Source organism: Rattus norvegicus, chromosome 2, assembly GCF_021556685.1.
Source record: "Rattus norvegicus strain SHRSP/BbbUtx chromosome 2, alternate assembly SHRSP_T2T, whole genome shotgun sequence".
Taxonomy (NCBI): domain Eukaryota; kingdom Metazoa; phylum Chordata; class Mammalia; order Rodentia; family Muridae; genus Rattus; species Rattus norvegicus.
This window is the reverse complement of record NC_141535.1, coordinates 164,704,523-164,727,678: the sequence shown is the minus strand read 5'-3', so window position 1 is coordinate 164,727,678 and position 23,156 is coordinate 164,704,523. Positions and strand designations below refer to the sequence as shown.

Below are 23,156 nucleotides of genomic sequence, written 5' to 3'. Positions count from 1 at the left end.
AGCCACTACCTAAAGACTATACATGGACTGACCCTGGACTCTGACCCCATAGGTAGCAATGAATATCCTAGTAAGAGCACCAGTGGAAGGGGAAGCCCTGGGCCCTGCTAAGACTGAACCCCCAGTGAACTAGACTGTTGGGGGGAGGGCGGCAATGGAGGGATGGTGGGGAGGGGAACACCCATAAGGAAGGGGAGGGGGGAGGGTGTTGTTTGCCCGGAAACCAGGAAAGGGAATTACACTCGAAATGTATATAAGAAATACTCAAGTTAATAAAAAAGTTAGATTAGTAATTGCATTATAGCAATGTGTTTATAATAATGAAATGCACAAATAAATCAAGAAAAATAGACAATAAAAAAATTTACCTGCTCTTGGTTTAACTTTACTATGTGATATCTGTCTAGAAAACCATCATTTCTTCTAGAACTTTCTGTTTTGTTAACTATAGGCTTTTGTTGTAGAATTTGATTGTTTCTTGAATTTCCTTCATTTCTTTAGTTATGTCTCCCTTTTCATTTCAGATTTTTTAATTTGGATACTTCCTCTGGGCACTTTAAGCCGTTTGGCTAAGGGTTTATCTATCTTGTTGATTCTCTAGAAGAACCAGCTTTGTTTTTGCTCAATATTTTTTTTGTATTGTTCTCTTTGTTTCTTGTTGGCCCGCAGACTGGAGGCCTTCCACAGAGATCTCTGGTCAGGCTAGGTGCACGGGTTAGGGTGAAGGGGAGAGAATTCAGGCAGAATGGGAGAACTGCCTCTGCAGCCTCCATTGCTGGTGCAGCTCTCCTTCCATTTCCTCTGCTGCTGCTTTGGTTGCTCCAGGATATTGGGATGGGTTGAGCCAGCAGGGGACTAGCTAGCTGGCAAGGGGTGCAGGGGAGCTTCTGGCAGTTATTTCTGGAGAGCAGATCTCTTGTCCAAGTGGTGGTGTTACAGCATTTATGATAGAAGCTCTCAGATGATGGAGTAATTCCTGCACACACTTTTACACAGTTTTGGGATGGGGCAGGGTCTGACAGCAGGTACTTCCTATTGGTTTGGCTTGAGAGCTTGCAAGTACTTTACCTACATAATTGGGGTCATGATCCTGCTTCTAAGTGACTGATCTGTCTTGAGCCTATGTTACCTGTGTTCATTTCCTGAGGTATTTTTATTTTTGGTTGATTTCAGCCCTGAGTTTGACTATTTCCTTTAGTCTACTCGTCTTGGATGAGTTTGTTTCTTTTTGTTCTAGAGCTCTGAGTTGTGCTGTTAATTTGCTAGTGTAAGATCTCTCCAGTTTCTTTATCAGTTCACTTCAAACTATGAATTTTCCTCTTAGCACTGCTTTCATTGTGTCTGATAAGTTTGAATATGATGTATAAATATTTTCATCAAATTCCAGGAAGTCTTTAATTTCATTTTTTATTTAATCTCTAACCAAATTACCTTTGAGTAGAGAGTTGTTCAGTTTCCACATGTATGTGAGGTTTCTGTTGCTTTTGCAGTTACTGAAGACTAGCTTTAGGCCATGGTAGTCTGATAGGAGGCATGGGATTATTTCAATCTTGTATCGGTTCAGGGTTCAGGGTTGTCTGTGACCAATTAAGTGGTTGATTTTGGAGAAGGTACTATGAGGTGCTAAAAAGAAGGTATATTCTTTTGTTTTAGGCTGAAATATTCTGTAGATATCTGTTAAATACATTTGGTCCATTTCTTCTATTAGTTTCACTGTGTCTCTGTTTAGTTTCTGTTTCAATGACCTGTTCATTGATGAGAGTGGGGTGTTAAAGTCTCCCACTATTATTGTGTTGGTTTCAATGTGTGTTTCGAGCTTTAGTAACATTTCCTTTATGAATTTGCTTGCCCTTGCATTTCAGGCATAGATGCTCTGAATTGAGGCTTTCTCTTGGTGATTTTCCTTTTGATGAATATGAAGTATCCTTCCTCATCATACTTGATAACTTTTGTTTGAAAGTTTATTTAATTGGATATTGGGATGACAGCACAAGCTTGTTGCTTTGGACCATTTACTTTGATGTTGTTTTCTAGTCTAAGATGGTAACTGTCTTTGTTATTGAGGTGTGTTTCTTGCATGCACTATGCTGAATCTTGATTGCATATCTAGTCTGTTACCTTATGTCTTTTTATAGGTGAGTTGAGTCCATTAATATTGAGACATATTAAAGAGAGAGGACTGTTGGTTTCTGTTATATTTTTTTATTGGTAGCTTTATGTGCTTGTGGTTTTCTCCTTTTGGCTTTATTTTGAGGTGCTTAATATCTTGTCTTTTCTTTGGTGTAGGTATCTTACTTGTATGGGAGTTTTCCTTCTAGGATCCTCTATAGGGCTAGATTGGTAGATAGATACTGTTTGAATTTTGTTTTGTCCTGGAATATTTTGATTTCTCTAACTATGTTAATTGAGAATTTTGCTGGGTTTTGGCCTGTCATTTGTTTTCTCTTGTAATCTGCACGACCTCTGACCTGGCACTTCTGGCTTTCATGCTCTCTGTTGATGTCAGATGTAATTCAGATAGGTCTACCTTTGTATGATACCTGGCCTTTTCTCTTTGCAGCTTTTAATATTCTTTGTTCTGTGCATTTAGAGTCTTGATTATTATGTGATGAAAGAATTTTCTTTTCTAGTTGAATTTGTTGGATGTTCTGTAGGTTTCTCGTTTCTTTATGTCCATCTATTTCTTTAGGTTGTGGAAGTTTTCTTCTATGATTTTGTTGAAGATGTTTTCAGGTCCTTTGAGATATGAATCTTCATTCTCCTCTATTCCAATTATTTTTAGATTTGGTCTTTTCATTGTGTCCTGAATTTCCTGGATGTTTTGGGTGAGGAGATTTTAATGTTTTAAGTTTTCTTTGCCTAATGTGTCAATCTCTACTACAGTGTCCTCTACACTTGAGATTCTGTCTTCTATCTTTTGTATTCTGTTGGTAATACTTACATCTGTAATTCCTGACCCCTTTCCTAGGTTTTCCATTTCCAGGTTTGTCTCCATTTGTGTTTTCTTTATTGTTTCTACTTTCACTTTTAGGTCTTGGACTGCTTTATGCAATTTCTTCCCTTGTTTGTGTTTTCTTTTTAAGGACTTATACCTGTTTACCTGTGTTTTCCTGTATTTCTTTTGGTGAGTTATTTATGTTCTTTTTATAGGACATATTATCTTCATGAGATAGGATTTTAGGTTAGCTTCCTGATTTTCAAGTGTGTTGGCATATTGAGAGTTTGCAGTAGTGATAGAACTGGGTTCTAATGATGCCCATGTATATTGGCCTCTTTTGCTATGGTCTTACACTTACCTCTCACCATCTGGTTGTCTCTAGTGTTTGCTAGTCTATGTGAATCTGTCTGGAGTCTGCCTCTTTTGTCCCTGGGTTGTAACAGGTCTCCTGGTAGACCTGTGGCCCTGGCTGTAGAAGACCTCTTGTAGGGTCTTCCAACTAGAGGGTCTTCAGAAGGGCAGAGAAGCTGCTGATCATTGCCCTGGCTTCAGTAGATCTCCTAGGAGACTTTCAGACACTTGCATCTTCAGAGGAGCAGTCAGACTGTTGTTCTGAGTGAAGCTGTTCTCCAGAGGGTAGTGGGTAATGGTCAATGAACAGTCTTTTGGGTCATTTGTTCAGCATACCACAGAGCCCCTGGGAGGTCTTCAGACTGTGTTGTCAATTGCCAAGTTGACCTGTCTACACAGGAACTCCTGGCATGCCTTCAATTTGTGGTGTACTGGGTGCAGTGTGTCTCCTGGGATGCATCCCGTTGAGGTGTCAGATGCCCTGGGTGTAGCAGACCTCCTGGGGTGCCTCAGGATGTGCTATCATATGTTGAGGACAGTGGTTTTTCTGTGGTACTTCAGGATATGACATTAAATGTTCTGAGTGCATTGGATATTCTGTTATGCCACAGGATATAGGCTTTTCTGGGGAGCAGACAAGCTAGCAGTAGGTCCCAGCATAAAGGACCAGGTGTGTTTGAGGAATGGTGGGCTCCCAGTGGCAGCTGTGGGACTTCAGTGGGTGGCTGTTCTTATCAAATGTTCTGAGTACAGTAGATATTGTGGTATGCCTCAAGATATATCCTCTTCTGGGGAGCAGAATAGCTACCAGTCTGCCCCAATGACTTTATTCTTGAAGTTAAGCACTTTGTCATGCAGCATTTGTTGGCATTTTTTACATATTTAACATTTATTAAAGTATGTTGTTTATTGTTTACAATATAAATATGCTTATATCATTCAAAGGCCTACAAATTAACAGGACTCTTAGGAAGGAAAGATAAATAGTGATGGCTGGCTAATAATTAAGCTAGCTTCTCTTTACAGGCTGAAAGCCAGAATCCCTAGCAGTCTAAATGCTAGGGAAAACTTCAGACCTAGCCCCATGAAAGCCTTGGCTTCTCCTTGTCTGTACCAATTCTTTCTACCTTCTCTGTGATGGGCTTTACCCACAAATTCCTTTAAAACCTTAAGATACTGGGGATCTGACATGCCAACATCAATAAAACTGCCTGCATACATTGTCACAAACACATAAGCAATAATTAATGTACTACTTTGAAGCAAACTTAATTTTAGCATTTGCTGTTTCCCTGAGACAAAATAACTAACACATTCCTAACCCTTACTGTACTAACTGAACTTTAGATGCATTGTCTTGTTATTTAAGAAGAGAGGGAGACATCAATATCTGTATTTCTATCTAGGGTGTATTATTCCATACAGAAAGGTAGTGCATTTGGCTACATGTTTACCTTATAAATGAACAATACATGACATTTACATACCTATCGATTTCACACATCCCCTATATATTTACACATAAATACAATTACTTGAAATAGGAAAGAAGAATAAGGACTATTTCTGCCGTTGTGCTTAGTGTGCTTTGAATAACCTGGATATTCTGTCAGTACACTTACACCTAAGCTCACATGTGTATGTATGTGTAGGATACCCTGATTATGATAGCATATGCATACATTGTGTCATTTAAAAACAATTTATCTGTACAACTTGCTTTCTTTAATGTTCAAACTTATCGCAGGAATTTAGTGAATTAAGGAAACGGTTAAACTATCTGGCAAATCTTTATTCTACCTGAAGGATAAAAAGCAATTTCTTATAGTACCCACCAAATCTTTATGTAATAAAAAATCTGTCAAAAAAAGTAGAAGAAAAAAAAATAAAACAGTCTGTAACAATAGGCATTGTCACGAAACAGCACTGTGACTATGTCCCCTGTGGGGCAACAGCCACCATTCAGCAGGACACTTTGTGCTATTAAGGTATTATTGGCCATTAAGGGCAGCAGAGGACTTGTTTTGCAGAGAAGTGCTGGTCACTGTGTCTGCAGCAGTTTTTATTGTACATTTTAAAGAGGAACACGCTAAAATGACATGTGAACGCTTTGACAGCTTGCCCATAGAGCCTTCATTAAAAGCATTTACAATTTTTTAAACCTTCCCTAGCAGTCTTTTATTGGAATAGGTAGCTGAAAGCTGCCAGACTTTGGTCTTTTGCTCTGCCTAATGAGCTGTGACCAGGGTGCTATTGTCCTCCTCAAAACTGGGTTTCATTTGACTCTTTAGAAACAGACTCCTGCATTTCTCCAATTTATATGCAACTTGCAAATTTTATATGGAACATGTGTAACGTCTCTCACCTGAACTCTTTAAGCTGTACTTCTGTATTTCAGCCTCTGATAAAACCCAAAGAAGTCAGGAACACATTGCAAAGCTGTAGTAGAGGAGTAGCCATGGTTCTTACTCACTGAGAGATTTGTTCATGGTTCCAAATTCCAACTGCAGAGAAGGTTGTGTTTATAGTGCTCAGTTTGGCTGACAAAAATCATTTTATTTAGGTCTTGGTTTATTTATTCTTGCATATTCACACATACAAAATACTAGGAATTCCTTACTAGGAATTAAACTTTTTCTTCTCCAAAATGAAATATATAAACATTCTCGAAGTTCTTAGGCTTAATAGCAGGTATGTCTTAGTTAGGGTTTTGCTGCCACACCTTCTAATAGTGCCACTCCCTGGGATGAACATATGCGAACCATCACAAGGTATATATTTTAGATATAATAAGTAGTTGAAATCATATGTCTTTAAGGTTATATGTATATAAGTATGTATATACATGTGTATATTTATGTTGTGTGCCTATATGTTTATATATGCATTTATATATGGGATGTACCCATGTGGATATATTTTGCCATCTAAAAGGTCTAAAAATAAAGATATTCTCTTGATTTTTAATGTGAGTTTTCAATGCTAAATTATACCAACAAAAGAAATATTTTGTACCCTAAATATGTATTTTAGTCCTCATTTTTCCTTGATAATTTTCTCAAAATAGGACTAATGGACTTCTTTAGGGCTGTCTGCTCAGAACTTGACCAGCATTGCATGTCCTGCATATTGTGGTACTTCTCCAACCTTTCCACTTTTTCACATAAGCTCAGACAACAGATTGATCTTACCATACAATTTCTAGCGTCTATATCTACTGAATTCTCACTCTTCTCCATGTGAAAACTGGAATCCGCAACTTATGATTTCACTTCCCTGAAGCATCCCCACTGCTTATATAATCTATGTTGAGCATAAAACTGTTTGGAGCATCTACACTCTGGGATCTTCTATCAGTTTTGCTTGCAGAAAAAAATCATCCACCTCGTTGACTGAACTCATTTTACAGCATGATCACTAACCTCAGGTGAGCCCTAAAGGGGCTAGCAGCCTTCTCACAATTTCACCATCCAATAAGTCTCACGAAGTATTTCAGTTTCTTTTCTTTCCTCAAAATCCAGCACTACCACCAATTACATTGTACTCACAACCATCTTCTTTAAAAACAGAAGATTGAGAAAATACAAATAATCACAAGGGGAAAATTCTTAGTGTGCCCATGTCCATGTCAAATATGTCCACCTGGCTATCCCATCTCCTCTCATATTTTGGTGATTGAGAATGAGTGGCTTTAACTTGACCCTGTCCACTTTTCTTTACTCCAGGACATAATTAAGCCATCATTCCTCTCTCACTATTTCAATCTCTTCTTTCCATTAACACTTGTCGCACCTTCTGATTCTCCTGTTAAACCTGCTTTACTTGAATGTCCTACTGACTGCATCCCCACACAGCCGACCTGTTTAGAGTTGCAGTGTCTTCCTTTGAGCCTTCTTAAAGTCACTAATTTTCACTTTTATTGACCAGGTAAAACTTCCTATTATCCATCTTTGGAAAGTTAATGGACAATTTCCTGTTAGTATTTTATTTCATTGATTGGTTTACAAATGTTAAATATAAACTGTGGTACAATAGTAATAACTTCTTGTTGACCTCTTTACCAAGAGTTCTTGGCTTGTGTAATGAGTTCTCATTTGCCATTTTTGTTAGTTAGGCTTCCCATATGATGCAAAGCAACTTGGAGAGGAAAGAATTTACCTGATTTGCATATCATGAATCAAAATACATTAATGGAAGCAATAGCAAAATCCAAAATAGACAAGAACCTGGACATGAACTTGGGTAGAGGTCAGGGAGGAATTTTGCTTCGTGAGTTCATTTTTAAGGCCTGATCAGTCTACTTTTTAAATAGAATCCAGAACCACTAGCCCAGGGTTAGCTGCACACATAATGGCATAGGCACTCCCTCATTAATTAATAATTATGAATATACCTCACAAGAATTTTACGCCCAGTCTTATGGAGACATTTTCTCAAGTTTGTCTCCTTTCTCTCCAGTAACTCTAACTTGTATTAAACTCATATAAAACTAGCCATCATACCTTCTTCACAAGAATGCACTAGATTTTATAAGGATAAAACTCGACTTTCATCTCCACTTTAAAACTTAGGCTTCTCCCACATTTTTATTCATTTTTGGGAAGTGAACTTTATTTTTGCAATTATATGAACAAAATTGACCTTGAGTATATATTCTGGAATCCATTATTTTTTTAATGTTTCATAGTCAAGCCATCTTGGAATCTCTTTGTTACACTAAATGTATTTTGTTCACCTAGACTCCACCAGGGGTAATCTGTTCAAATTCCCTATATGATCAGTCAAAAGTGTGCGTTTGCTTCTCTATACCCTTTTTCAAAAGAAAGAGGGAGAGATGAAAGTCAAAGCATTGTGATCCTTAACACAAAAGCTTTCAATGGCTTTCTGGTTTATTAGAGTAAAGTTCAAAATTCTTCATTCAGCTGTGAAGTCCCACAAGATCTGGCCTCACTGCAAAGTTGACAAGCAGCACTTCGCTAAGGACTGTTCATTAGACATTTTCGTTTTCACTAAACTTTTACTAGTGTCTTGTACTCTGCTTGCCACTCTAGGTGTTCCTTACTGGAATATTCTGACTTCCTACAGAATTGGTAGTCTTTGTTTTAGTTGTTTGGTGAACCCTAATCCCCAAGGCTTTCTGTGTGCATATAGTTCAATATGTATGATTTATTACCACTTGTCATTTATCGTTTCCCAGTAAAGCCATTTGTGATGCTTCCAGATACTACAGCAACTTACACATTTCCTTTTATTCACCATCCATTGGTGTCTTTAAAAATGCAGAGGTTACAAAAATGTATTAGCATGTCTAAAATAAACGTTTGAGGTCAAATGTAAGTTTACTTCACTCACCCATTTTTTTTACTACCTAAAGTTTGTCCCACTGATACCTATTACATACACCTTGGTTACCATAAGGACAAAATCTATATTGAAAATTCACAGATTATAACTGGGACCTCTTCATAACTATAACTATCAATCAGGAAGTAAAAATGAGTTTTCATTAATTATGACACAGACATAGAGGTATGAATAGTTTGTGAGCTGGTTTAATATGCTGTCAGAACTCTCTCAGAGATGTACAGATGCACAACTAAAGAATTTGATGACCTTCCTCTGTAAGTTTCCAGGTAGAGCAGTATTTGTTACATTTCTTGTTGCAAACAAAAGATTTGGCAAGTAGCACGTTAAGAAATGGAAGCTTTATTCTGAGTCCAGAAAATACATTCTTCCGTAAACAGTACATTTAAAATAAAAATTTTAATATATACTTTCACTACATATCTCCACATATGAGGTGATACTATGCAATTGTCTTTTCCAGGCCCCACATCTGGCTTATAGCTGGAGGCAGAGGCCCTGTTCCATAGTTTTCTGACCAGAGCAACAGCGGCAGCAGTTGGTAGCCATCTGGTCTTTCTGCTCATTTTTTCATGTTCTTCATGCTAGCTGGGAACCTGTTATGAACTCTGTAATGGTTTCTTTTTGAGCTATGACTGTCAGTATTCTTGAAATAATATATTTTTTATATATTTCATAATATAAACGTATTTTACCACATTTATGTAATTATGTCTCATTAAATCATTTACTATCAATAGTACCTTTTATATATAAAAATAATATATTAAAGTCTGAAGCATTTCAGTTAAATGGGAAACATTATAAACTTGTTATATTAATTAATTTACTTATAGTTATCCTAATTTGTCCTTAAATTATTACATATTACATTTGATATTTCTAAAATGTACATTATTTTAAGTTCATTTTTATGCTATGACTAATCAAATAAAATATTTATTTTGTCTAGAATGCTGATGCTATGGATTTTATATAACCTTATTCTTACAAACTTCATATTTTTATTGAAAAATTACATTTGCTAGTAACTAAGTTTCTTTTTATTTACATGGCAGATCTAGCAAATCTTTCAATAGAAGTCTTGATACATTAATTCATCTTATGAGTAATAATATATTTCAACTGACATAATATTCACAATAATTGTTTCCATATGAGTGATTACTTATAATAAAAAAAACTACATATACTCTCAACTCATCTATTACATGCACACAGACAGCAAAAGTAATAGTGAATTTTATATTGAACTAACATCTTTTCAAGGCAGGAATAACAATATTTTTTTCTCATTGATGAGTAAAGTCCATTGCCTTAGCTACTTATGGTGAAATGTGACTGACTACAAGTTCTTGAGGTTATTATATCCTGGAATCATCACTTCAATTTGCCTGTAGATGGATAGAAACAGGCCAGCTTCTACAAGAATAAATCTAGCCAACTATTTATCCATGTGAATTGTCAAGGTCTAATGTTCTTGTTTTAATCACAATTCTGTAATTGTCTTTAACTTCAATTTAATGAAACAACTAGGAGATAGAATTTGCAATATCCTCAGGAAGACAGTCACTTAGAATCTTACTAACACGGTTCTATATACTGCTGCTCTTGTTCAAGTACTATTAGAGGAATAGAGGATAAAGATGCTAGTAAATATTATTCCCATAGAATTTAAGATAGAGTAGAGGTAGAAAAGTAGTCAAAATTAAGAAAGTCAGATTTGCAAAAAAAAAAAGTGACATTTAGGAAGAATGAGGGATAGAACTATTTGTGAAAATGTATTCATCAAAAGTGCATGTTTTAAAATGGAGGCATGAAAAAAATACCCCTGTATCATCAGTCAAAAGAGCAGAAGAACTAGTGTTAGGGAAGGAGAAAGAAATTAGTTGTACAACATGAGGAAAACAAGACAGTTATGGTATCTGATCCAAGTATATGATAAATGGAGCAGTGCACTGATTCTGCATAGAAATATAGAATACTGTAGAATGTTGGTCATAAAGTTAAAAAAAAAGACACAATTGCACAGTGAACATGATATAGAGGTATCCAAGGGAGTATTAATTGTAAACAATTATTGTCAGATGTTCACTGCAAAGGGAGCATGACCAGGGCCATAACCAGTATAAAAAGGTGTGACTGTTTTGTAGAGTTTATGAAGATAGAAGAAATAATTGAATTAGTTAATCAGAATGAATACAAATACCTATTTTAAAAGGCAGGAGATAACAAATTCAGCATATTTCTGGAATACATTGATTAGACTGAACAGGACCAATTGCTCAAAGAAAAGTTTAAAGTGTAAGGGACATTTCAAATGTCAACAGTTTAGCATCTCACTGTGTATGGAATTCACTTTGTGATTTCATTAATATTTACTGTAAAATAAGTTCTCATTTCTAAGCTGAGAACAATGAACTGGGGATAAAGATAATGCAGGAGTGTATTGGGAAAAACTGAGAAAATACTGAGTGTGCTGTAAAATATGAGAAGGCAAAGGTTAGAGAAATAAAAATCATTACGATGTATGTAATGTTGACAATAATCTCATTAATCTGAAATGAGGTTTACCTCAGGGATTAGATAATAGCAGCTAGTGGGCTAAGAAAGGATTAACATTTATAAATAATCCCTTTCCTAAAAGTCTGTCTCAAACTAGCTGACCAAAGCAGAGTGCCTATGTCTAGGTACTATTGCAGAATGATTTCTGGAAGATTTGGTGGAATTCAGTCCTACTACTGCCTATGGAGATATTATTACCATTTCTATACACTGAAGTTGATACATGATGGTGAGCAGAACACCAGGTAATTCTATCTAGTGCTCTGTACATTGTGCAGTTTTTCACACATACTCAAATTCGTAAAATCTAAATCCACATCGAAATTATTCTTACATCTTTTATGTTTTTAGTATATTTATGTCAGCCAATGTTTTGTGTCAGTAATGTTATCCATGGTTTTGTCTTACTCATGAACCCTAGAGTTTTGTGATGATCATATTTCAAGTGCTTATTAATACTTTAACAGTATATGCCAACCTATGTATTTTATGACTTATCAATTTGTTAATGTGTGCATTTATGCTCATTTGCATTCTTTTGTAACATTTGATTCATTTTATGTATTATACCATACTGTATACATCTTTCTTAACTTACTTTTCCTTTATCAGGTTGTGAAAGCTAATCTGGAATTAATATGTAGAATATTGCTCAAGTTCTTGCATGTAAGTCACTATGGCAAAGTCTTGAAACAGTATTAAAGGAATTTCTTATCAATCATCAATACAAGGAATTTCAGTGTTGATTTATAGCTCATCAGAATTATTCATTGATGATGATAAGATTTATAATAGTAACACCAGAAAAAATAATATGATGGATCTGAAGGATGTGCCTATGTAGTTAATGTTGTATAGAAGAAACCCTGACAGAAGACCTTGTCACTATGGAGGTTCTGGTATATTTTATGAATGCCATGTGGCTTCTGTATCTCCTATAAGTTAAGAGTAGAGGAGAGTACATAGGCCAGCATCTTAGAGAGGGACTAGCCAATGGGCTGTGATACCACCCTTAACTAATTACTACAATGACATTCATATATTTCTTCATTTCTTGCAAAAAATGAGTAAATTTTTAGATGCTGCTGTCAGGCCCTGGAAGTCTTCTTTGATATAGTAAAAGCTGTCTTCAAATTACTATGTAGTCAGTGGCATTGTATTTATGAAACCAATTAATTTTGATAGACAACTAATTATTTCATATTTCTCACTATGTATTCTTATAAATAAAAAAACATTTCCAGTATCTTACTGATATATATTGAAATTAAATTATATACATAAGATAATGCTGAAGTAATGTAATCTATTTTTCTGACTAAAGGAGTTAATAGATTAATGGACATCATTCTAACCTCATAAAAATTTGCTATTCTGTCAAACTCTTATATCAGTTTGTATACAGACAGTCAATATACTAGGAAAATCTTAGTAATTTTAAATCTTTTTTTATAATTTTATTTTTTATTTACAAATGGTTGAATAAAATTCCATTGTGTATATATTCTATACTAGTAGATCCAAGGGCTCAGTCAGGTTGGTGAAAGTGCACAGAACAAAACAAAAACACATAGGAAGAAGTAAAGTTAAATCAGGAGACAAGAACAAAATCAATGAAATGTGTCACTGCCTATATCCTGGGTGTAAGAATTGACTATTTGCTTTGCAAGATGGTAAATTCAGTAAAACAACAGAAATATTCCTGTATTGTTCAGCATAGCTATAAGCAATCTGCAATTATCACCAAAGACTTCAATTTAAAACTCTGCAATACGAGTATCTTCATAGATCTTATCAGGCTGAATATAATCTTTTTAATTTAGTGTTATTTTAGAAAGAGAAAGTGTGTGTGTGTGTGTGTGTGTGTGTGTGTGTGTGTGTGTGTGTGTTCAGGCATGCATAAAGTCCAGAAGAGGATCCCAGATACTCTGTAGCTAGAGTTACAGGTAGTTAGGAGCCACCACAATGAGTGCTGGGAACCAAGATCAGTTCCTCTGGAAGAGTAGAAAGCTCCCCCAACATCTGAGCCATCTCTTCAGCCTCAATACATTCTTAAGGCGGGTATTTTTTTCTGAACAAACTCCCCAAGTGAATAAGCACCTACAGGAGAACACTATTACTGGCCCACATTCAAAGGCTTTCCCAGCTCATCAGTTCTACAGTCACTCTACAAGTAGAGAAGCAGGCAAGGGAGGATTGACCATCTTTACAAGTTTACCATTCTTTAACTAAAAATATCCAATTTGTTTCAGTGAAATCTTTGAGCTTGTTCTTAAAACCCTTTAAAGTAATTGTTTAAAGCTAGCTGATGTTGCAGCATACATGGTGAATTAGTAGTGATGTGCAACGAACCTCAAGGCAGTAAGTACAGGTGATATTGCTGGTGGTAACCAAGGAAGCTATAAACCATGATGATGGTAAGAATAGTGGTGATAATTACAGAAGTGAAGTAATTCTTGGTTCTAAATTATTCCAATACTCACATAACAGTCTAATTTTCCTTAAAGATACCTCAACCTCAGAGAGAGAAATTAGCACATATAGGAGTGAGGAGTACATACAAGCCAAGACTAATTGTTTCTTTAGAGAGGACACAGTCCCCATGTGACTGCTCCCAGGAGATTTTCTGTATATCTATGTAAACAGAACCCTAGCTCCACTATCATGATGATTCCTTTTTCCTAACGGTACAGACCCTTGCCGTAAACTAGCACTAGATATAAATCCATTTATACTACCTGTTTCTAGCATCTGCTAATTGTTGAGACCAAAGTTTCCAGGGGGCTGGTTGTCACTTCCCTTCCACAAAGGTATTTAATTTCACACTTGAAACCTTTCTTCAAGCTCTTTTTTTGTACAGCGTGTTTCTAATCATGTGCTTCTTTTCCTTCTTCTCCAAGTGTCTTGCTCTGCATGTGTGCCCTGTTCTTATCAACAACATTCCTGAGTCTCTGAAGGTTCAGTAAATACAAAGGTCATAGGAGTGATAACTTATAGGAAGCATATGGTGTGTGGTTGTGTTTTTATATAATTAAAAGGCTGCAGAAGTGAGAGTTTTTAAGCCAGGCTTTGTAGACTTTCTTATTCAAGGATTCTATCATTTTCACAGCACAGGATGATGTCCACTCTATCCTTCACAGATCAAAACAGTCTAATCTAGGAGAATAGTTATTCATGGAAGATTTCCTGTATTCATATTGCTTCTAGAAGCAGGTTTAATTCAAAGGGACTTTGTAGGATTTTCTTAACCATTTGTACCTAGAAAATAATTGATCTTTAATGATCATCAATAATAAGTGAAATATTTAAAAAATAGCAGATGTTTCAAACACTTAGTATAAAACTAAATTCACTAAATTTAGTTCACTAAATTCACCAATAATAATTTAACATGAAAGGTTATTTATCTACATGCATTTTCCTGTCTTCAGACCACAATCTAAGGACTTAAAAACTTGTTCTTGCACCTGAAAAATGCCAGAATAAAGGAATTAAATGATTAACAGTTTTTAAATCCTAAACAAAGGTTTACAAATTGTTTTATTTTGGACACAGATTGCATAGATTTGACACATTAAGAATAAACTTGGAGTCACTAATAATGCACTGAGTACTAATTAAGGAAAGAAAGAAATCAAAACACTTGGTGTCACTTAACCAAAAGACAGCCCAGATTTGAAATCCTGACTCTCCCCATGTCTTCTGCCATTTCTGTCTGTTATATATGTCTGACTTTATGCCTGCCTGGAGGCTCTTATGAAACTGTCCTTGTGTGTCTATGTTTCTGTCACTAACAAAGGACTTTTTTCTCTCTTTTATTGAAGAGCAGAGAAAGTATCACATGGGGAAGGAATAAGCTATACTTTACAGAAATCTTTAACGTAGCTTTACAAGGGATCACATCACTGACTCCAACTGAAGACAAAGGACCCATATAACAGCATCATTTTTAAACAAGTAACATGTAAGTGTTTTGTTCAACATTTGTGGTAGGTGTTCATTTTATAAGACTGTGTTCAGCCTACTTTGTGTTTCCAGCAAATGATTATCAATACACAAAACAATACATAATACATGCACATAATGCAAACACATATGCATTGCTCTTGGATCAGGCATAGAACAGTAATAACTTATGATCATAGCTAAGACCGAATGAACTCCATGTTCTTAGAGATTGGGGACAGAGGGTTGTTTCATTTCATTTTGTATGAGCATTTTTTCATCTTGTTTGGGTCTATTTGTTTGTTTGTTTTTATTTGGGGGTTTGGTAGGTTTTTGTTTGTTTTTGGTTAACTGCTTTTTGGGAGAGAGAACATGAAGTTGGGCAGGTAAGCAGGTAGAAAGGATCTATGAGGAGTTGAGTTAGAATAAAAACACAATCATAACACATTGTGTAAAATAAATTATTCCTCAAATATCCTCTTGTGTTAGACAATACATTTCCTTCTTAAAAAATTTAAAAATGTTGGATAGGCTGTACATTTCTACTAGAAATCAGTTATAAATCCTAAAAGTTCTGAGGTAAATAAGTATGAAGAAGGATTTCTGAGAAAATGTATGTGATAGAGAGACTTGAAATCAAACTCATTTCTGCTGTTTCTGGTTTCTTCTTTTGATGCTCATTTGAAGCCTCTAAGAAATGAGTGACTTGGGAAGGATGTGTTCTCCATATCTTAGGATGTGCATAGAAGAGGAGGAATGCTGAGTAACAATTTGTCATTTCTTAGATTATTGAAAAGCTCAGATTACATGTTATCTGAAGTTATCCAGGTCTTAAGGAATTAATTAAAGAACTATGACTTTTGGTCTTTTCAGTGTTTGTTAAATTCTATTGTTTTGTTGTAGCTTTTCTTTGTGAATCATTTCATCATCTATTAAAAATAATTTATTAAATTTTGGAGCTATATGAAATATATTGAAAAATTTATTGTGCTTTTAAAAATCAGAGGTACCAACATGTATTGTGGTTATTATAGATTCAGATGAGCAATAATGAAACAACAAAAAATATTAAAAAAGAAAAAGTCCATTATATATAATTTCTTATTTAAAAAATATAATATTAGTTAGAATTTTTTGTATATTGGCATTGCATGGCAATGCATTATAATAAAATATTCCTTATATCGTAAGAGATGAGAACTTTTGAATGACCCACAGCTAGAGGTAATAAAACACCTCAACGTCACTTAAGATTGCTATTCTACTGTGTACTTAGACTCTTTGTTTAACCTGAATTTAAGAAAACAATGTAGGAATCGAACTTACTTGTATCCATATAATGAACTTTTACACTAAGCTAATGTATAGCGGTAGTAATTTTAAATCTTAACATTGTTGTAATAAGGTGGATTGCATTATCATTGGATGGAAATGGAGTTTTCTCTAATTAATAAAAAAGGCTTCTTTCCTATAGCTACTAACCATATATATTTTCTCTACTGGATATTTGTAGATGCTGGTTGTTTATTTTGTACCTATTTGTTCTTTTTACTTTGTGTATTTGGTTCATTAAATTATTTCATTTATCTGTGTCACATATGTGGGCATCAGACCACACTCTGAAAATCTATTCTTTTTCCACCAAGTGGAACCAAATGGATCAGTCTTTTGGCATAAGGCTGGGCTATTGGTATCTATATCTGCTGAGACTTCTTATTGTCAATTTTATTTATAGAATAGCAAATTTTCTTTGCATGTATATGTGACAATCCAGTAGTTCATATAAATGACACATATCTTCTGTAGGGATGGAAAATTTTCTCACAGTTTAAGTATCATTTAAGTAATCCATAAACCACATGTCTTAGTTAGGGTCTTATTGGTGTGAACAGACACCATGACCATATAAGTTTTGTAAAGGACAACATTTAATTAGGGCTGGCTTACAGGTTCAGAGGTTCAGTCCATTATCATCAAGGCAGGAGCATGGCATCATCACAGTATCCAGGCAGGCATGGTACAGGAGGAGCCGAGCTCTACATCTTCACCCAAAGGAAGCCAGGAACAGACTGATCACCTCAGGCAGCTCGGAGGAGGGTCTCCAAGCCCACCCCAACAGTGACACACTTCCTCCAACAAGGCCACACCTTCTAATAGTGCCACCCCCTGGGCAAACCATTACACCATGTTAGATTTATCTCATTTGGAAGGGTGTAATTTAAGACACACATGGACACTGTGATATTTTAAAAATTGTTTCCCATATTTTCTTTATATAAGAGCTTTAAGGTTTTATAATATATTTTATCCATTCTCAATGAATATTGATTAGTGGTCAAAAATGAGTATTTCAGGCTATCATTAGCCATGGAAGACACCTTTAGTCACGCTAAGCTGTTCGCCACAACCTGCCGCTGCTCCTGCAGTCACCTCCTCCTAGAACATGGCAGTGCCTCCCACATATGCTGATCTTGGCAAGTCCGCCAGGGATGTCTTCACCAAGGGCTACGGCTTTGGGTTAATAAAACTTGATTTGAAAACGAAGTCCGAGAATGGATTGGAATTTACTAGCTCAGGTTCTGCCAACACGGAGACCACCAAAGTGAATGGCAGTCTGGAAACCAAGTACAGATGGACCGAGTATGGACTGATGTTTACTGAGAAGTGAAACAGAGACAACACCCTGGGCACTGAGATCATAGTAGAAGACCAGCTTGCTCGTGGACTGAAGCTGACCTTTGATTCATCTTTCTCACCTAACACTGGGGGGGGGGGGGATGCTAAAATCAAGACAGGGTACAAGAGGGAGCATATCAACTTGAGCTGTGATGTGGACTTTGACATCACTGGGCCCTCAATCCGGGGTACTCTGGTGCTTGGTTGTGAGGGTTGGCTGGCTGGCCACCAAATGAATTTTGAGACCTCGAAGTCCGGAGTGATTCAGAGCAACTTTGCAGTTGCCAAAAGATGGACGAATTCCAGTTTCATACTAATGTGAATGATGGGACAGAGTTTGGTGGCTCCATTTACCAGAAAGTGAACAAGAAGTTGGAGACTGATGTCAATCTCTCCTGGACCGCAGTAAACAGTAACACTCACGTTGGAATAGCAGCCAAGTATCAGGTGGACCCTGATGCCTGCTTTTCGGCCAAATTGAACAACTCCAGTCCGATTGGCGTAGGGTACACTCAGAACCTAAAACCAAGTATCAAATTGACGCTGTCAGCCCTTCTGGATGGCAAGAACGTCAATGCGGGTGGCCACAAGCTTGGTTTAGGACTGGAATTTCAAGCATAAATGAATATTGTACAATCGTTAATTTTAAACTATTTTGCAGCATAGCTACGTTCAGAACTTAGTGTACTTTTTAATGTTTTATGTTGGGGATGCGAGAGTTGGTAAATGTCAAGTTAGACCTCTAGGTTAAGGATGATTCGGCTTTAAAGTGTTTACCATTTCAGAGGTACAGCAGAGACTCCGTTCCAGGAAGGGTCCTTTTTAGCTGTAGGCGTAGGTTGGGAAGGAGCTCCTCTAGAGATGCCGGGCTGCAAGTGAAAGCCGGGAATGTGTGGACCCTTTGCAAATCTGTATCCAGTCCACACATGAAGTTGTGGCTTCCTGAACATCGAACCCCGGTGTCCCAATCCTGTCTGCTCGGAAACATGTACACACCTACGTGAAAGGGACAGGTTTTTTTTGTTGTTGTTTTATTTTTTAGACAGATGGTCACGCCCTGTTTCCACCGTGCCCTGTTCCCTTCCTAGCCCATCAGTTACCTGTTTTAGTCTTTAGGGTGTGGTTAGCTATTTCTTTTGTGCCATTTTAGGGTGGAGAGGGTGGACATGATGGAGCCAGACATTCAGGACTTAATTCTTTCTTGTGTTGTGGGGTGGTTTTCTTTCTTTCTTCTATTTTTTATTTTAATTCCTTTTTTCGCCATTGCACCGGAGTATGAAATAGCTTCTGGGTTCTCCAGGTCAAAGCTGGGTGGGTGATTGTGGTCACACCCTGACAACACTAGGGATATCAACTGACTCCTCTTGTAGCCACACCTCTCTTTTTACCAGTTTAACGGGTACATTATAGACTCTTCCATTTTGTGTGGAATTAGCTCCACCCCTTCAAATGCTGTAATTAGAATCACTTAAAATAAAACTTGAATAAAATACAAAAAAAGATACATTCAGCACAAAATAAAAAATTCCTTTCAACAAGCATAACTGATTGCATCTCACAATATAATATGAATAAAGAAAAAGAAAAAAAAACCCTATGACAATGGTAATATACTTATTTATCCTCCAGTCTCTTAAGAAAACATGCCATTTTATCATTTGAATGTAAATGTTTGTGTTATTTGTCACACATTTCAAATGCTTCTCCAAAACCAGGCCTACTTGGTGAATTTAGTTAAAGATTTTGAATGTAGAGAGTTGATATATATTTCCTTATTAGGTCAGCTGACATACCAGGCTTTCATATTTTCAACACTGCTATGACTGATTTTAGCATGAACTATTTATTACAAGAGTCTGTCAGCCTTCACACCAATGATCCTGTCATCACTGATGAGTGTTGTTCTAACTCATCCTTTTTTATTTATTTATTTACTTGTTTGTTATTTGTTATTTTATTTATTTACATTTCAAATGTTATCTCTCTTCCAGGTTTCCCCTCCTCAACCTCCCTATCCTAGTCTCCCCTGCTTCTATGCGGGTATTCCCCGGCCCCACTCCCTCCTGCCTCCCTGCCCTGGCCTTCCATTATACTGGGGCATTAAGCCTTCACAGGATCAAGGACCTCTCCTCCCATTGATACCCAAGAAAGCCATCCTCTGCTAAATATGCAGCTGGAGCCATTGGTCCCTCCATCTGTATTCTTTGGTTTGTGCTTTAGTCCCTGGAAGCTCTGGGGGTCTGGTCGCTTGATATTGTCATTCTTCCTATGGGGTTGCAAACCCCTTCAGCTCCTTCAGTCCTTCCCCTAGTTCCTCCATTGTGGTCTCTGTGCTCAGTCTGATGGTTGGCTGCAAGCATCCACATCTGTATTGGTCAGGTTCCGTCAGTCTCTCGGGAGACAGCTGTATCAGTATTTTGTCAGCAAGAACTTCTTGGCATCTATGCGCAATGGTGTCTGGGTTTGGTGGCTGAGTATGGGATGGATCTCCAGGTGTGGCAGTTTCTGGATGGCCTTCCCTTCAGTCCCTGCTCTACTCCTTGTCACTGTATTTCCTTTAGACAGGAGCAATTCTGGGTTAAAAGTTTTGAGATGGGTGGGTGGCCGCATCCCTCAACCAGGGGCTGTGTCTAACTCTGGATATGATCCTTAGAGGTTCTCACTTCCCTTTTGGGTTTTTTTCAGCTAATGTTATCCCTATGTTGGGTTCTGGGAGCCTTTTTCCTGGCATCTGGACTACACCATTCCCCTTTCCCCTACTTCATACCTCTATTCACTCCTGATGCTCTGTCCATCTCTCCCCTCTCCTCCCATACCTAACCCTGCCCCCCCTTCCCTCTCCCCTTCCTTTCTTCATCTCAAGTCTTTCCCACCCTCTACCTCCTGTATTTATTTTGTTCCTCCTTCTAAGTAGGACTGAAGCATCTACACTTTAGTCTTTCTGCTTCCTGAGATTCATATGATCTGTGAGTTATATCCTAGGTATTCTGAGCTTTTTGCCTAATACTCAAATATCAGGTCTGGTGAGATGACTCAGTGATTAAGAGCACTGACTATTCTTCCAGAGGTCCTGAGTTCATTTCCCAACAACTACATCGATCTGCAATGTGATCTAATGTCCTCTTCTGGTGTGTCTGAAAACAGCTACCGTGTACTCTACTCATTCTTAAACATAGCACGATGGTGATCTGGGAATTCAACCTAGAACTATTCTACATTAGTCTAGTTCTTTGTATTCTGCGCCTTGGCTGATGTTTCTATGTGAATTAGAATTATTCAACATATTTAATCTTTTATAACAGAGAAAACATTAAGTACTTTACTTAGGCACAAGGAAATGGTATGTGTTCTTGAAATCTCCATAGAAAGTTCCTCACTCCTGCTTCCTTAGGTACTCATGTGACAGATTCACTGGTGTGTTGCCTAACCAATACAGTTTTGTAAACAACTAAAAATAAAAGAAATGTTAAAATAAAATCTAATTTTTTTCTGGTTGGTGTTATTTGGGTCATGGATTTACCAAGGATAATCATACAACAAACTTCTTATATGGTGGCCCAAAAGCCTAGACTACTTTGAAAGAATGAATGTGGTGGGGGAAATACAGATGACTGGATCTAATCCTAAGCATTTATGTGGGTGTTCTGGGATAAGGCTGCAGAATTGGTCTTTCTTTCTTTTTTTCTTTCTTTCTTTCTTTTTTTTTTTTTGTAATATTTTTCAGCTTTATTAACTTGGGTATTTTTTTATCTTTATTAACTTGAATATTTCTTATTTACATTTTGATTGTTATTCCTCTTCCCGGTTTCCTGGCCAACATCCCCATAACCCCTCCCTCTCCCCTCTATATGGGCTTCCCCCCATTACCACCCTTCTCAGGTATTCTTCAATTTCTTTTTTCAGAGTCTTGAAGTTCTTATTGTACAGATCTTTTACTTGCTTGGTTAAAGTCACAAAGAGGTACTTTATATTATTTGGGACTATTATGAAGGGTGTCGTTTCCCTAATTTCTTTCTAGGCTTGTTTCTCTTTTGTGTAGAGGAAGGCTACTGATTTATTTCAGTTAATTTTATACCCAGCCACTTTGCTGAAGTTATTTATCAGCTTTAGTAGTTCTCTGGTGGAACTTTTGGGATCACTTGAATATACTATCACATCATCTGCAAATAGCGATATTTTGACTTCTTCTTTTCCAATCTGTATCCCCTTGATCTCCTTTTGTTGTCTGATTGCTCTGGCTAGAACTTCAAGAACTATATTGAATAAGCAGGGAGAGGGTTGGCAGCCTTGTCTAGTCCTGATTTTAGTGGGATTGCTTCCAGTTTCTCTCCATTTAGTTTAATGTTAGCAACTGGTTTGCTGTATATGGCTTTTACTATGTTTAGGTATGGGCCTTGAATTCCTATTCTTTCCAGTACTTTTATCATGAAGGGGTGTTGAATTTTGTCAAATGCTTTCTCAGCATCTAATGAAATGATCATGTGATTTTGTTCTTTCAGTTTGTTTATATAATGGATCACGTTGATGGTTTTCCATATATTAAACCATCCCTGCATGCCTGGGATGAAGACTACTTGATCATGGTGGATGATTGTTTTGATGTGCTCTTGGATTTGGTTTGCCAGAATTTTGAGTATTTGTGCATCGATATTCATAAGGGAAATTGCTCTGAAGTTTTCTTTCTTTGTTGTGTCTTTGTGTGGTTTTGGTATAAGAGTAATTGTGGCTTCGTAGAAGGAATTCGGTAGTGCTCCATCTGTTTCAATTTTGTGGAATAGTTTGGATAATATTGGTATGAGGTCTTCTATGAAGGTTTGATAGAATTGTGCACTAAACCCGTCTGGACCTGGGCTCTTTTTGGTTGGGAGACCTTTAATGACTGCTTCTATTTCCTTAGGAGTTATGGGGTTGTTTAACTGGTTTATATGTTCCTTTGGTACCTGGTTTCTGTCTAGGAAATTGTCCATTTCCTGCAGATTTTCAAGTTTTCTTGAATATAGGCTTTTGTAGTAAGATCTGATGATTTTTCGAATTTCCTCTGATTCTGAAGTTATGTCTCCCTTTTCACTTCTTATTTTGTTAATTTGGGCATACTCTCTGTGTCCTCTTTTTAGTCTGGCTAAGGGTTTATCTATCTTGTTGATTTTCTCAAAGAATCAACTTTTGGTTCTGTTGATTCTTTCTATGGTCCTTTTTGTTTCTACTTGCTTGCTTTCAGCTCTGAGTTTGATTATTTCCTGCCTTCTACTCCTCCTGGGTGTATTTGCTTCTTTTTGTTCTAGAGCTTTTAGGTGTGCTGTCAAGCTGCTGACATATG

General features: G+C 36.8%; 1 pseudogene; it reads left to right on the top strand.

The window, feature by feature from the left end:
* Window positions 1–17,606: 17,606 nt before the first annotated feature.
* Vdac1-ps8 (voltage-dependent anion channel 1, pseudogene 8) lies at window positions 17,607–18,503 on the top strand (annotated as a pseudogene).
* The last annotated feature ends 4,653 nt before the right edge of the window (window positions 18,504–23,156 follow it).